Raw genomic sequence first — 17642 nt, 5'->3', positions numbered from 1 at the left:
CAAAATAAGGACTTTCTACCAGATAGAGCAAAGGTTCCCCAAATTTGTACCATATCCATTTAACAAATTTGAAACAACTCACTTTTTTCAGTATTTTAAAAATTTTATTCATTTGAATCTGCTAGAAAAATTGCAAAAACAGGGGCCAGCCTGGTGGCGCAAGCGGTTAAGTGCGTGCGCTCTGCTGCGGCTGCCCGGGTTCGCCGATTCGGATCCCGGGAGCACACCCACACACCATTTGTCAAGCCATGCTGTGGCGGCATCCCATATAAAGTGGAGGAAGATGGGCACGGATGTTAGCCCAGGGCCAGTCTTCCTCAGAAAAAAAGGAGGAGGATTGGCAGGTGTTAGCTCAGGGCTGATCTTCCTCACACACACACACACACACACACACACACACACGCAAAATTGCAAAAGCAGTACAAAAATGCCTATATACTCTTTTTTCAGATTCATCTCTATCTTTGAAAAATAAAGATCACTTATTTTGAACTGTAAATGGTTCAGTTTTGTGTCCTAAGGGTACTTGTTTGTCTTTTGCACAGAACTCTTTGATTCCGGATTCTGCAGTTGGTGGTAAAGAACTGAAACATGCAGGCCTCGGGGCTTCCCTTTGTCAGTAAAACTACAGAAGAAGCTGGCTTGGGAGAACTCAGGTGAGGAAGCTGCTGAGGGAGCCAGAAACCTTGGCATAGACTTTTTCTTTGTGAGTGGAGAAGGCTGGTTCCTAAAGGGGATCCACTGATCTTTCTAAATTCCCAGGGAGTGGAAGTTCCACGAGGCATCGCGATTCATGAGTCAGAAGGATCTGCTCCAACTGCCAGGCGACAGTTATCAATACAAAAGTGCTTCTGAAGATGAGGCCGGAACCCACGTTAATGAAGCCTGATTGCCTCAGAATTATTATGGGATGAATTAGCAGCTTTGCTGGAAGCCCATACGTGCAGGGTCAGTAACAATTTATGGTGAGTCACATTTAAGTTATTTCATTCAATTCCACCAGCATTTACTGACCTACTAAGCACAGAGCCCCGGGCAGGCCCAATGCTAGAAAAGGGACTGAACTGGAAGTCAAATGACAGGGGTTCTAGGCCTACCTCTCCAATAACGTTCTGGGCAGGGAAAAGGGAGAGGGTCAAGGATTTCCATAGAAAAGTCTTAGGGAAGCAAATTTTCACAATGTCTGGCTTCCCAATTCCAAGGGAAGCAAAATGAATTTCAGACCAACACTAGTCAAAATTGATATCCAGATGTCTGTATGAGTCAGTATTTTGGTTAAGCTAGGGTTGACCAGGAAACCATAGTTAAGCTAGTGTTTCTAACTAGCTTAAACATCAACCACAAAGACAAAAACAACGACAAACAAAAATACGACATGTAATGACTTATTTAACTGCAACATTCAACAGGTTGTCTAACATAAGGAATGGCTGGATCCAGGTACTCAAATGATGGCCTTTGGCTTTGTTTTCTTCTATATCTGGTTTATTCCCAGGCATTCATATCATCATAGTTTGGGTTCTCCTACCACCACTACCACCACACAAAGCAGCCTCTGGGGCAGATAGTTTATTTGGGAGATGTAGTGACCATGAAAATGCACCATTGGATCTTATGCTGCAGGAAGCATAATTGACTGACAGCCCTGCCATTACCCTTCTGGATCCACCATCATGTTCATGTGAAAGCCGTGCTTCCCATGGTCTGCTCCCAGTCAATGACTGACCATGAAGAGCCCACTAAGGCAGGCCCATTCCTGGAAGATGTGGGACTCCTCTGACAGGTGGCTTTGACTTGAGACCCCTCATTGGCCTCACCACACTTATTTTGGAACTGTGCTACAGTCCACGAGTCTTCCTGCTCAATTACCCCTCCTTCCCTCTCTCCTTCACAGTATGAGACTTATGTTCTCCAGCTTCTCCTCTTTTGCCTTCACAAATGTTTCTCCCAATAAAGCTCTTGCCTGTCTAATCTCATCTTGGCACCTGTTTATCGGAGGCACCAAATCAACACAGGAGGTAATCTCAGGAAGCACAAGTGAAAAAATGGGGAAGGTGAGACAGAGATGGGAGAAAAGGCAATAAATGTGCACTAATGAACAGGTGACTATTGTGGGCAAGTCATCCTGGTATTTTCTTAGCGACCACGTGAGGCACGATCAGGATCGTCCCACCAGAGGGCAGAGACACTATGGCACTTATCTACTGTTTTCCATTTCCCATTGGCAGAAGGTTGTCCGAGTGTATCAGCCTTCTCACACTTCAAAGTAGCAGAGAAGGGTCCTGGGGTACCAATGAAAGCCTTCAGGCAGAGAAGAAGAGAGATGTAGATGCTTGAGGTTGGAAACAGCCTATTATGGCTGTAGGTAAACTCACGTGGACTAAGGGAATATGGTACAGGGCATCCACAACATCTGCTACACTCATGGTGGGAAAAAAAATAAAGGGCCACTGGTGGCTTACCATATCCCTAAGGATAGCAATTCCAGAGAATGTTTCTTTCCCAAGAATTTCTTGGGAGTGCCTCTGACTGGCCAAACTCATGTCACATGATCATCTCTGAGCCAATCACTGTGCCTGTAGAAATGGAGCATCCTGTCACACTGGGGTGTATGATCCGGCCACCTCTCCAACTCACATCTACTGAGAATGGGGCAGGGATGGCTCCGTGAAAGGCATGCTGCACAGTTGAAAATCCTGTGACCACCACCAGATACGGTCTTAAGATCTTAAGCCTTGGAAGATGGAGGAAGATTCTAGATGGCAGCATTTTTCAGCATCCAGTCAGGAGGTGCATGCAAGCTGGTGCCTAGAGACCTCAGTATTACGTGGATTCTCGGGAGCTGAGTTCATCCTAAAGCACGCTGGATACAATTACCAGATGTCACTTGCTGGTGGGGAAGCAGCCCTTTGCTATCTCCATGCTGAGCTTTCATTAGCAGAGCCTTCATTGGCTGGGTCCTCACTGGCTCAGGACAAGAGGAACTGGAGTCTGCAAACAGAATCTTCTCATTCCTAGACTCTGCTGTTCATTGTCAGCCCTAGAGAAGGGCTGCCAGTCTTGAGGATGCTGTTCTCCAACTGCTTTCCACACACTTTTCTTCAGCCATGGGCACAGGCCACGTTTGTGTTTGATTTGGGAGATGGCCTCTGCCCCAGTGCCCTGTGGTGGGGAAACAGGAGAAGTGTACAATTAGCAATTAACAGCTTTATCTCTACTCACGTGTAAGAGACAGAATTAGCTGGTTCCATCTGTTACTGATACCTGCGGGAGTCAGCCATTCACACCTCTGCCAGATATTACAGTGAGTAGGAGGGCCCAAAAAGGAAACATTTCAAAAATAACTCACGTTTTGTTGTTTCAGACATCCTGGGCCCGTGGAGTCGGTCTCCAACTTTGCTTCCCTCAGGTGTGCACAATTTCCTGTCAATTGGCAAGAAAAGGTGCGAGCTAACGAATATGGAAGCCAATGGTGTGCATGATTTTCCCAGAAGCTGAGCTACAATTTAAAGAGACAAGACTCGGTGTATCTTGTGGCAGTAGCAGGAAGCTGTCCCAACTGGGGCCACATTACAATATACGAGTTGGGCTCAGATACTGGGATGGGAAATATTTTCCAAAGGGAAGTCTGAATTTGGAAGGACCAACTGGAGCCTCTATGGCTTCTAGGATAAGTGATTGGCCCAAGGTCAAAGTCACACAGGCTAGGAAGGAGATAAGCCTGGATTTGCATCTAAGCCTATCTAACTCCAAAGTCCGTTTTCTTAATCATGATGCGTCACTGATATTGGATGAAGTTTTGTGGACATCATGGTCTCATGGGAATTAAGAAAGTCCAGGACAACTTTTATTTTTTTGAGGTCAAAACAGCCATGCAAAAATGAGGTATTTAGAAAGAAATATTTCCACCTGCATAATTAACGCTTTTAATGTAAAAAGGTACAAAGCAATAGAGTTGAGTTAGTCACAAGATAATTACAGGATTCATAAAATATTAATTCACAATACAGTACAAGTGGCAGAGCCTGAATGAGGAACACGTAGTAGACAGTGTCTCAACAGGAAAATGACATACTCAGAGTAAGATTATTCAAGGAGGGCTTATGTACAGCGGGATTATTTACAGATGTGTGGGTGGAGGGGAACCACAAAAGACAGTGCAGTAATCAGGGTTAGTTTAAGCCAACGGTTATCACCTCTAGTCTCCAAGGGACAAGTGGAAGTAGACAGAGCTATGCAGAGCAAGCCACCATGGCTGCAATGCTGACCTGTGAGGGGCAAGAGCTGGCCTAAGGCGACCTCAAAGGGCAGGAACCAGGGGATAAATGATGTGACCTCATTGTCCATCCTCTCTCTGACCTCCTACCAGGAGCCCCCATTGACAGAACCCATTTAGAAAGCTGAGGGCATGGGCAGGACTGGGATTAGGGTGAGGCGAGTGAGGCATCAAGGGATCAACATTCAAGGAGGCTCTCACTCTCAGGGTTGTGAGATTGGGTGCAGGATGGAGTTTGGAGCAGCTCCACAGCCCTGGGAGCAAGGGCCTCACTAAGTTTTGCACCCTCAGTGCCTCACTCACCTTGCCCTAGTCCCAGCCTTGGGCATGGGAGTCTGTAATGAAGTCTATACCACTTAGCCTTTTGCCATCAAAATGAGATGGAAAAGGGAAAAAGGGACCTAGAGGAGCATGTGGAAGAAATGCAGCACAGAAAACAAGTTTAAAATTCCAAGATAAACATTTTTTTCTTTCTGTCATATTCACCTATTTCTGAGACTGTGTATGTTAACCTCATTTGGAGAGAGTCAAAACTGTAATTATGAGACCTTCATGACACCTCATTTTCACCCTGTGATAAGCCTCGATGGACCTCAGTCAGTTGTGGTTATTGGAAACTAAGCCATTTCCCTTTAGGGACGCAGACAACTCAAGATAAAACTGAGCCCACACAAAACACCGCCATGGGGCTTGTATTGCCTCCAGCCAAGCATATTGGCCTCTCCCATTCTTTTACAGCTCTCAGAGCATATTCACCTTCAACTTTCAACCCAGCTCACCCACTGGCTCTTCCACTGGCTTTGGCTCCCACTACTTCAGCCATTCTTTGTCACTGAGCCATGTCTCATCAACCTGTGGAGAGGTATATGGGTTCTAGAGAGTTCTAGACATGCCATGTGAATTTATGTTCTAGTGGAGGGACCCATTCCCTCATCACTTTCCCTTTTTATAAAACAGAGATGTCAGTGGGGGAATAAACAGACTATGAGGTGCTCCAGCTGTTTATAGGGGTTTGTCTGGCAGTGCCAGCTCTCAGTACTTGGAGACATTGGGGCCACGTGAAACTTCACGTACTACAACTGTAGTACTTTCTGCCAGGGTTGGGGGAGATGCCATTTGTCCTGTGGTGCAGCCTCCCCCGCGGGGAGAAGGGGGAAACCAGCTGGTCCCAGTTATCTCTTTGTCCAAGCAATCCAGGGTGAGCTTCTGAGGTCACCTTAAGACAGTTTGGCTCTTTGCATCCCAGTCATAGATTATTTAATGTACACCTGTAATTGACCATTATCTGACAACAGAAAGTATACAGAACAGTGATATTGAAATGCAGCAACTTAAGGAGGAACAAAAATATGATAATAAATCAGCAAATTTACTTCAGACTGACCTTCACCAGATTTGAAAGTTGCATTCATCTGATACAAGTCTTCTATGGTATGCCAAAATTCTTCAAAACTATACTTAAAAATAGAAAATATAGTGACAATTATGTACAATTTGGCTTTTCATTTATTGAGAATAATGACTCTCCACACTTGCAATGTGTTATTTGTAGAGAAGTCCTTGCAAATATCAGCCTGAAACATTTTTCTTGCATCTTATCATTTAGAACAACAATTATATGTTTAAGAAAAATCAGCACGAAATTTAGAATTCCAAACATCAGTTTATAAAAGTGCTCTTTGTCTTTTTTTGATGCTTTGCGACATAGTAAAATTCTGTCCTGAAACGGACTCTTTTTTTTTTCTTTCATAAATAATTCAAAGTAAATCCGCCAGCTTTACATCACATGTTAAATGGGGACAAGTCAAAACTTGTCTTAATATTACGAAGATTGTAACAGGATCTTTAGAGCATACTATTTAATAATATAGTGCTACAATACAACATTTTTTAAAGAAAGAAGTCACTTATTTATCAATGCTGAAATGATTTAAAAATCCCTAAGTGTTTACAGTAGTATATTTACTTATGAGAGGAGTTCATGAGTCAAAAGAGGTTGGAAGAAGCTGGTGTAGTAGGAAAAGCTCCCCCATTTGCTAGCTCTTTGCATTTGGGCAAGTTACTTAACCTTTCTGATCCTCAGTTTTGCTCGTCTTTAAAAATGGGAAAGTGACGCCTACTTTGCAGGTTTGTTTGATAAAATATGTGAAATGCCTGGTACAGAGTAGTTCTCATGAAATGGGCGTTATTATTACTGATTCATTTATTTAACACATTTACTGAGTACCTGCAATGTGTCAGGCATGGGATTACACATCTGCATTAAAAGAATGGACACGATGAAATCTCAACACTAGTGTTAGATTAAAGATTACAACACCGTGTGAAGTATGATAATTGAGCATTGCTTTCTGCCTAATTGATTAGAGAAGTGAGATTTTCCTGATAAACTTGTACTAATAATGGTGACTAATACTTACGGATTGCTTCCTATGCACTTGGCACTGTGTCGAATTCTTTGCTTACATTGTCATTGAATGCTCACAGCAAACCTATAAAATATTTACTATTATTCTCATAATATCCATTCTACAGATAAAGAAACTGAAACCCAGACAGATTAAATAAAATATCAGGGATAGAGCTGAGCACTGAACCCTGAGAGTTTGGCTTCAGAGCCCACACATTTAACCACTATGCATTGGCCTGGGAGTATTTTAAAGGATAAGAAAATCTATACACAGGGTGGGAATTATGGACGTGATTCAAGAACAAGGCTCTAAAGTGTGGAGTGGGGTTGATTTGGCTGGAATAATGGATTAAGAAGTTGACTATGGAAGAGACATGAGGGGAAGATGGGACGAGTTTGAGCAGGGGAAGCAACAACGATGATGACATAATAGTATTTTAGGGGAAAAATAAAGAGAAATTATACTAAGATAGTACAAGTAGGAGGGGCAGAGAGAAAGGAGCTGCTATTTGGAGAGTAATAGCAGAGTAAGCAATGTATTCAACTTAAGTAATATCAGGCAGCACAGGAACTTTTCCAAAACACTGACCTGGGGTATCAGAAATGCAGTCGTGTGTCACTTAACAATGGGGATAGGGGATACGTTCTGAGAAATGAGTCATTCGGCAATTTCATCATTGTGTGAATATCACATAGTGTACTTACACAAACCTAGATGGTATAGCCTACTACACACCTAGGCTATATGGTACTAATCTTATGGGACCACTGTCATATATGTGGTCCATCATTGACTGAAATGTTGGCGCATGACTGTATAATGATACTCCCACTTTGATGTTGAAAATTGGATATACGGTTGGCAGGTACAGGTAAAATTAGAAACGTTTTACCTAGGAGGATATTCCGGCGTTAAAAATTAATTTAGCCTATTCCTCCTAAGGTGAGTCCTATAGAAACCATTGGTTTCTGCAGACATGGTGAATAAAATCTTCCTGAATAAATGAGCTTGTTGTTGGGTCCTGCTGTATTCCTTCCTGTCTAGCACAGGACTGTGGCATCCTGGAATCTCACTCCCAATCATCTGAAGGATTAAGGTGTTGTGTAGTAGGACTGGCCCGGAGTGAAAATGGGGTCACCAACTAGACAAATATGGATGCCTTTTTAAGGAGAGCCATTTTGAAACTCAAAGGCTGAGAGAGACGGCCATGGCAATACGAGCTAGGATGAGCCAGGCTAGACTTGGAGGGCTGTGTCATTAATACGATTATAGGCACTTGGGTCAGGAAATATGGCCTCTTTTCACTCAATGCTTTTCACTCAATGATGTTTTTATAGACATTGGGATAAATGTATACTGGTGAGGAATCTTTCTGTTGTAAGCTACAGAAACACCAGCTCAAACTGATTTAAGTCAAAATAAAGAACTTCTTGACTCACCAGCAAAGTCCTTTGGGTCTACTAGTTTTTAGGCATCGCTAGATCTGGGGGTTTAGACAACATTGTCTGATCTTTTTCTCTCCTTCTCTCCCTCCCTTTCTTCTTCTTCTTTCTTTTTCTCTGTATTGTTTCCATTTCAGGCAGAGTCTTTCTAATTAGCTACAAAAATAGACATGTGTAGCTTCAGAATTATATGGTCCTTAGTTCCTAAGATCTTAGAAGGAAGGAGAGAATATCCCTTTTCCAGCATCCATGTTGGCTCTGATTGGCTACAAGCCCACCTTGGAATAATCACTGTGTTTGGTGAGATAGGATTTGCTCATTGGATGGCCTGGGTCAAGTGAGGCAGGGCTGGTGAGGGAGGGCACCCAGCTTGATAATCCCAATAGTCAGGGAGAGGTAATCCTCAAGAGCAATACAGCAAGGGGCTTGCCAATGTTGGGCAGAAATCTACCCTTGTTTCCTCCAAGCCAGTGTTACTCAACATGTGGTCTGTGGACCACCAGCATCAACATCACCTGGAAAGTTGAAAATTTCTGGGCTCCAACCCAGACTCACTGAGGGTTGGGTGCAGGAATTCTACTTTAACAGCCTTCCAGGTGACTCTATGGATGCTAAAGTTTGAGAACCATTCTTCCATTTGGAGAGTTCCTTTTATGTAAATTCTCTATATCTATTTTCTTGCTTCAATTGTTCTGAGAAATGTGGTCAGAATCCCAGGAAGACTTCACTCATATATACTTGAGTGAGACCTTTGTCCCTGACTGTCACGTCAACAAAGCCCCAGAAGTTCCTAACTCAGAGGGCATTATCCACTCCAGAAGAATCTCTTACTAAATATTTTATTTTTTCATCTTGGTGGCTGAGAAAGAGCAAAATCTTTTAGTATTCTTGTCTGGTAACAAATATTACTTAGAAATCCATTTTGTAATCATTTAAACTGGTTTGCTTTGGGTCTATTTACATAATTCCGTGACAGGCATAGAAAGAGAGGCAGTGTGTTGTTTTTCTGCAGCCAAATACATGGAAAAACCACTTTCTAAGGTAATTACCACTTCCTAAGGTAATTACCACTTCAGTGCTCCCCACATGGTTAGAGGGCACTGTGAAGTGTGCCTTCTGGGTCCAGGGCCACTGAAGCGTGGAAAGAATGTGCTTTCTTCCTGGGAAAGGACAACAACACACTTTGAAGCCTGTTTGCTTATATGCACAATCTGCATGAAGGTTATGGAGCAATGGCTTCTTGTGCATGGTCGGGGTTCATCTTGGAACAAACAAGGCACTTTCAAGACCATTGAGGTGCAGTGTCCTGGAGGAGGGACACCTGATCTGCCTGCAGGACTGGAAATGCAAGTCACTCTTGCTGAGGATCAAATCAGAGAGTATATCTCCCATTGGGTGCCAGCGGGGACTTTTTAATGGGAAAAGTCTACTTCTTCAGGCACCAGATGTGGTGGAGAAATTTGCCTTTAAGTCACATGAAGGCTTGCACATGAGCAAGTGGCACTAAGTTTCCTTAAGGAGTGATGAGCAAATGATTATCCTGAGTGACTCTGTCCTCCACCCCTAGTACTTTGTTTTCTGTATTCATCTAAACTTTAGATCTTCCTCCTCCCTTTTCTTTTATCCCCATCATGCAGATTTTGTCATTTCTCTGGTTGCTTCCAGTTGCCGATGATCCTAACTCTGGTCTTGCATAAATCCCAAGTTCTGGTAATCTGTTCACACCCCACTAGCATCTTGAACAGTGTTTGTATATCTGGTACATTTATTGTGCCCCTATCACATGCCAGGGAATGGTCGGGTAACAGTGACACAAAGATGACTAAGACCATTTACTCTCACTTTACCCTCAAGGAACTCAATGAATAGGTTTATTTTAATGGTCTTGGAACTAATGACTTAGAGGGGTGCTGCATTGCCATGCATCTAAAGCAAGAGTTTGTAACTTGGGGCCCATGGACCCTCAAGGGATCTATGGATAGAATTCAGGTGGACATAAGGATGGGGAAAATTACATCTTTATTGTTACTTCCCTTTTTGTTCTTGTGAACCTTCTTGGTGACCTTGTTTATCTCTGTGGCTTGCATTCCATTTCCAAACAGTGATTCACAATTATACCTATAGATAGGTAAGTGGCCTCCCTGGCCCTGTTTATATTACCTATGGTGCTAGTTGCCATGATCTTGGGCTATTATCAAAATGCCATCCCACCTCACCTCACTTCTCTCTACAACTGCTACCATCCTAGCCCCTTCCTCATGTCTTCTAATCCAATAAATAATTCCAGTTGCCTTTTTTATAATTTTATTTATTTATTTATTTTTCCCCCCAAAGCCCCAGTAGATAGTTGTATGTCATAGCTGCACATCCTTCTAGTTGCTGTATGTGGGACGCGGCTTCAGCATGGCCGGAGAAGTGGTGCGTCGGTGCATGCCTGGGATCCGAACCTGGGCAGCCAGCAGTGGAGCGCGCGTATTTAACCGCTAAGCCACGGGGCTGGCCCCCCAGTTGCTTTTTGATGGTTTATTTTTGCTCATAGTTTGAGGTCAGCTTTGCCCATGAAATGATGAATAACATTTTATCTCAGAAGGCCATTGGCTCAACATCAGCTCATTCTTGTTCCTGGGGCTGTCTACTTGTTCCTCAGATTCATGCCTACTACAATTTTGAGCACAGACCTAAACTTCCCCTTCTGGATTTGCCCCAGCTCACATGCCTGATTTATAGAATCTGTCTTTCCATCTTTGTGCTGTCCCCACAAACCAACTTTTCCTGTGGATCCATGTAGAAGCACACTTGGTTCAAATACTGACTCTGCCTCTTTCTAGCTGTGTAGCATTGGGTTAATTACTTAACTTCTCAAAGTTTCATTTTCCTAATCTGTAAAATGAGGGTAGTAACAGTACCTACCTCATAAGTTAATGGATTAAATGAGATAATGCCCAGCTAGTCTTCACTACATGTTAGTTATAATCATTATGTGTTTTTATTTATAATCATTATTATTAGTCATATGTATCATATGTGTTAGCTATAATCATTATGATTAATGACCTGAGAAGATTGAGTAAAAATATTAGTATACTAGTAACTAGAACTTTGAATAAATGGTTCTAAGTAATACATGAGGTATGTGATAAACAAAGACAAGTTTTGGGAAACACCATATTGTTGCAGATGAGGATGAGTAATGACTTGTGCTTTTTTTTTGGGTCCTAGCAGGCTCAGGCTGCAATGGGCTTTATCTGCAAACCCCAGTGGTAGTGTGGCTAAGGTGGGTGGGTTACTGAGAATTAAGACCCACTTTGGGATGGAGTTTTTGAGTTGTCTTTCACTGCGTTCAAGTATCCAGGGTTTTGAGCCTCTTGCCAAGAACTCTTGAACTTGTATATACTCCTTGTCTGTTGTTGCAATGCTCTAAAATGTTGGAAGCTGACCCACAATAGGTAGTAAAAGATATGTGAAATTGATATTATCGCCACTACTCCCATCATTATCACCAATCAGCATCATCTCCTATTTCTCCTTCTCATCCTCCTCCTCCTTCTTCATCACTATCATTATTGTTGTCATCATTATCATCATCTTCCCCCTCCTCCACCCCCTCTTCCTCCTGCTCATCACCTTCCCCTCCTCTTCTTCCTCCTTCTCCTTCTTCCCTTCTTCTCCATTTCCTCCTCTTCCTCCTTCTTTTAGTCCACTTTTCTTACCGAATGCACCCCATACCCCAATATTAGAAATAAGGATGGACACTTACTAACACTTCATAAATGGTATAGTATCTTTATGGAGCATGGAACTCTAAGAAATTTTATGAAATAACTTTTCACTTTCAAAATCTTTCTGAAGAGGAACATTTGCATCTCAGCTCCCAAACGCCTATTTTCACCAAGAGGTAGACAGAGACGACAGCCTTCATGCTTTCATTTTATCTTTCGACTTGAAGCCAGAAAGGTTTTTCTTAGTAGCAGTAGGTGCAGCTTGCTGTTGCCTTTGGCTATGATTTTTAAATTGTTAATGATAAAAACTACACAAGTAATTTATGAATACGTTTTTCCTGTAAAAGAATTAAATGATCCCGGTGTATATATAATGTGAGTCTTCATTCAAATATCTCCACCTTTAAGTGCCCTCTATTCTCAGAGGCATTGTTAACAGTTTGATGTGGATTCTTCCAGTCCTGTTTTTGAAACACGTGCATACACACACACACACACACAATTTCAATAATCTACATTTTTTAAACAACTTTATCGAGGAATAATTGACCCAATAAATAAATTGTACATATTTAAAATGTGCAATTTGATAAATTTTGACATTTGTATACACCTGTAAATCCATCACCATAGTCAAGATAATGGGCATACCCATCATCCCTCGATGTTTCCATGTGCCGTTTTGCAATCCCTCCCTCTTACCCCTCTCCCTGTCCGCCTCTCCCTAGGTAGCCACTGATATGCTTTCTGCCACTATATATTAGTTTGCATTTCCTAGAATTTATTTACATGGAGTCATACAAGGTATATTATTTTTCATCTGGCTTCTTTTACTCAGCATAATTATTTTGAGATGTCTTCACCTGTATTTGTTGCATGCATCAATAATTCATTATTTTTTATTGCTGAAAAATATTCCATTATGTGAGTATTCCAGAGTTTCTTTATCCATTCACCTATTGATGGACACGTGGGTTGTTTCCAGTTTGGGCCTATTACAAATAAAGCTGCTGTGACGATGTGTGTACAAATCTTTGGAAGAATATATGCTTTCATTTTTCTTCTAAATACCTAGGAGTGGTATGGCTGGAACACATGGTAGATATGTGTTTCACTTTTTAAGAAACTGGCAAATTATTTTCCAAAGTGGTTGTACCATTTTTGTTTCCACCAGTAGTGTCTGAGAGGTCAAGTTCCTCTACATATTCACCAACACTTGATATCTTCAGTCTTTTTAATTTTAGCTATTCTAATAGGTGTGTAATGGTATCTCACTGTGGTTTTAATTTGCATTTCGTTAATGGCTAATGATGTTGAGTATCTTTTCATGTACTTATTTTCCATCTGTATATCTTCTGTGGTGAAGTATCCATTCGAATCTTTTGCCCAGTTTTAAAAATCAAGGTTTTGTTTTGTTTTTTAATTGAGTTTTAAGAATTCTTTATATATTCTGGATACAGTCCTTTATCAGATACTTGATTTGCAAATATTTCTCCCATTCTGTGGCTTGTCTTTTGTTCTCTTGTTTCTTCTGAAAAACAGAAGTTTTTAATTTTGATGAAGTCCAATTTATCAGTGTATTCTTATATGGATCGTGTTTTTGCTGTAGTATTCAAGAAATCTTTGCCTAAATCAAGATCACAAAAGTTTTCACTTAGGATTTTTTTTTTCTGAAAATTTTATAGTTTTATGTTTTATATTTAGGTCTCTAATCATTTTGAGTTAATTTTTGTATATGGTATGAAGTATGGGTCAAAATTTATTTGATTTTATTAATATTAGTTTTTTCATATAGATACCCAATTGTTCCAACACCATTTGTTGAAAAGAGTATCCTCTCTCCACTGAATTGCTCCTGCAGCTTTGCTGAAAATCAGTTGCTAAAATGTGTGTGGATCTGTTTCTGGACTCTCTATTCTGGTCCATTCATCTATTTTTCTTTATTTATGCCAAATCACACTGTCCTAATTATTGTGGCTTTATAATAAGTTTTGAAATTAGGTGTTAGTGTTAGTCCTCTTCCAACTTTAGTTATCTTTTTCAGCGTTGTTCTGGCTATTCTAAGTTCTTTGAATTTCCATATATATCACAGAATCAGTTGGTCAATTCCTACAAGAAAATCTGACTGGGATTTTGAATGAGATTGCATCGCATCTATGGATAAATTTGGGAAGAATTGACATCGTAAGTATATTGAATCTTCTGACTCACAAATACTATATGTCTCTCAGTTTATTTCAGTTTTCTTTAATTTCTCTTCAGAAATGTTTTATAGTTTTAAGTGTATAAGTTTCTCACATATTTTGTTCAGGTTTATCCTTAAGTATTTCATATTTCTTGATGGTATTATAAATGCTATAAATTTCCAATTGTTCACTGCTAGGATATCAAAATATACATGATTTTTGTTATTGATCTTGTGTCCTGCAGTCTAGCTAAACACTCTTATTCTAGTAGCTTTTTTGTAGGTTCTGTCAGATTTCCTACATAGATAATCATGTCATCTGTGAAGAAAGTCAGTTCTAATTCTTCTTTTCCAATCTGAATGTCCTTTATTGCTTTTCTTTGCCTTATTATACTGGCTATAACTCCAGTTCAATGTTGAATAGAAGTGGTGAGTCAACAGTTTGTATTTTTCCTGATCTTAGAATGAAAGCATTTCATCTTTAACCACTATATATGATGTTAGCTGTAGATTTTTTTGTAGATGCCTTTAATAAGGTTAAGGAAGTTCCATTTCATTCCTGGTTTGCTGAAAGTTGTTTTCTTTTTTTAATCAGGAATGGATGTTGGGTTTTGTCAAATGCTTTTTCTGTGTCTATTGAGATGATAACATGTTTTTTTCTTTTTAGTTTGTTGATATTGTGAATTACATAGATTGATATATTTTTTAACATAGATTGATTTTTGAATGTTAAACCAACCTTGTACTCCTGGGAAAAGTCCATTTGATCATGAAATATTATCTTATTTATATATCATTGAATTTAATTTTCTAAAATTTTGTTAAGAATTTTTAGATCTATGTTCATGCAGGCTATTAATGTATATGTTTTCCTTGTAATGTCACTACCTGGTTTTGTTGTCAGGATAATGTTGGTTTCAGAATGAGTTGTGAAGTGTTCCCTCCTCTTTAATTTTCTGGAGCAGTTTGTGTAGACTTGCTACTATTTTTTCCTTACATTTTTGATAGAATTCACCACTGAAGACATTTGGACCTGGCCTTTTCTTTGTGGGAAGGTTTCTAACTACAATTACTTTCTTTCATAGATTTAGGGCTATTTAAATTATCTATTTCTTTTTTAGTAAACTTTGGTAGTTTGTGTTTTTCAAGGAATTTGTCCATTTCATCTAAGTTGCCAAATTTTGGTATGAAGTTGTTCATAGTGTTTCCATAATTATTTTTCTTTTAATATCTGTAGACTCTGTAGCAATTTAACTTCTTTCATTCCTAAAGTTAATTTTTGTCTTCCGTCTTTTTTTCCTGACCACTCTGCCTGGAGATTTATCAATTTTATCTGTCTTTTCAAAGAACAAGGTTTGGTTCCATTGATTTTTTTTTCTATTTTTCTGTTTTCTATTTAATTGATTTTTACTTTGATTTTTATTAGTTCCTTGCTTATGCTGCTTACTTTGGATTTAGTTTGCTCTTCTTTTTCTGCTTTCTTAAGCCGGAAGCTGAGGCCATTGACTAAGACCTTTCTTCTTTTCTAATATAGGCAGTCAGTCTATTTTTTCCTAACTTCTGCTTTAGTCACATCCCACAAATTCTCACCTCTTTTGTTTCCTGTCTCTCAGGTTCACTGTTCTTCACTGCCTGATGTCCAGTGTCTTACACACCACTGTTTCATATATTTTGTCCATTTTTTGATTGTTTCAGGTGGGAGGGTAAATCTGGTCCCTGGTATTCCTCGGCCAGAAATGGAGGTCTATGTATTTTTTTTCACTTTGATTTTTTAAAAAATATGTCTCAAAAGGTCTTTTCATTTCAGTTCTTGTAGATGTACTTTCTTTTTTAATGGCTACATAGCATATCAATACTATACTAATAAAGCCTATTGCTAGTGATGGTTGAGCTCTTACTGTGTGCCAGATACTGTTTAGAGCACTTTACATATGGTAACCCGTTTATAGAGTTGAACTTAGAGTTGGTGTTGTGGCAGTCAGATATCTGTGGATGGCAGGTGCTGCTAGGTAACAGGAGTATCAGGACGCTGACAGCCAGTGCGACAGCTAACTCGTGTATGGATGCCCCATGATTATGTTAAGCATTCCCCTATTGGTGGACACTTAGGTTATTCTCAATGTTTTGCTATTACAAGCCAAGCTAGAGTCAACCTGTTTGTATGTACATCTTTGGGCACATGTGATAAAATATCTGTAAGGTAGTTCCTAGAAATGGAATTTCTGGGTCAAAAGATGTGCACAATTCAAATTTTGATAGATACTGCCAAATTGTCCTATAATTATATTCTGCCAATTTACACTCCAGATAACAATGTATGAGGATTTCTTTTTCTCTAATCTTTACCAACACTGGTTATTATTAGCCTTTTTATTTTTTTCCAATCTGATCGGCAAAAACTGATACCTTGGTGTTTTAATTTGCATTTCATTAATAATGTGTTCATATATTTTTGAGAGATTGTATTTTTTTCTTCTCTTAAATTCCTGTTTGAATCCTTTAGCCATTTTTCACATGGATTGTTTATCTCTTCTTAGTGATTTGTTGGAACTCTTCATATTCTAGATCTTTATCTTTCCTCTGATTTCTCTATTGCAATTATTTTTATTGCAATTATTTTCTAAGGCTCTTGCTTGTATCTTTACCTTGTTTATGCTTTGCTTTGTCTTTAAGAAGTTTAAATTTTTATGCAGTAGTGAAAACAGTAAATCTTTCCTTAAGGGCTTTATGTTTTGCCTAGGAAGTCATTCTGGATTCCAAGATTATAAACATATTCCCCTGATTTTCATTTAGTATCTTAATAGCTTTATTTTTCATGCTGTAGTTTTATCTATCTGGGATCTATATTTATGTGTAGTGTGTGTGTGTGTGTATGTGTGTGTGTACAATGTGATAACAACTTTTTTTTTCTTAAGAGGATACGCAGTTGTCCCAGTACCATGAACTGGGTCATTTAATCATGGATATCATGTGTCACCTTTAACCCATGCTGAATTCCTATATGTACATCGATCCGTTATGAGACACTATTAGAGCTGTATGGTATATTTTGATATTGGGTAGTTTAGTCCTATGTCAATTGACACTCATTGTCTGACTACAACAAATGGCATGTATGAAGGTATAAAAGCACGAAGGAGCATAATGTGATCAAGGTGCTATTAAAGATTGTATTATCACTAAAGTAAAAACTGTGAGGAAGTGAGGCTGGAGAAATAGGTAGATCTTGAAGTAGGTTATTCATCATGCTAAGGAGTTTGGAGAGTCATTGAAGGATGAATCTTGGGGTCAATGTTGTTAACTTGTCTTGTAGACAGATTCTTGGGCAACAATGAGAGATCAGCCTTCAGGTCCTAGAACTTTAGATTTAAATGCAGGGAGGGGGAGAAATGGATTACGAAAAGCCTGGAGAAATCACAGATCAAAACAAGCACAATATTATTGGCTACAGTCTGCCATTCTACACAGCATAATGGTTTCTTCCATATAATAAATAATTATAACTACAACAATAATATAATAAATAATTATAACTACAACAATAAAATAAAAAGACATTGTTCATTAAGCACTAACTATATATCAGAGATGGTGCCAGTACATTATACT

This window comes from Diceros bicornis, chromosome 26 (assembly GCF_020826845.1).
Source record: "Diceros bicornis minor isolate mBicDic1 chromosome 26, mDicBic1.mat.cur, whole genome shotgun sequence".
Lineage (NCBI taxonomy): Eukaryota > Metazoa > Chordata > Mammalia > Perissodactyla > Rhinocerotidae > Diceros > Diceros bicornis.
The sequence above is the reverse complement of the archived record's forward strand: the minus strand, read 5'-3'. Positions refer to the sequence as shown.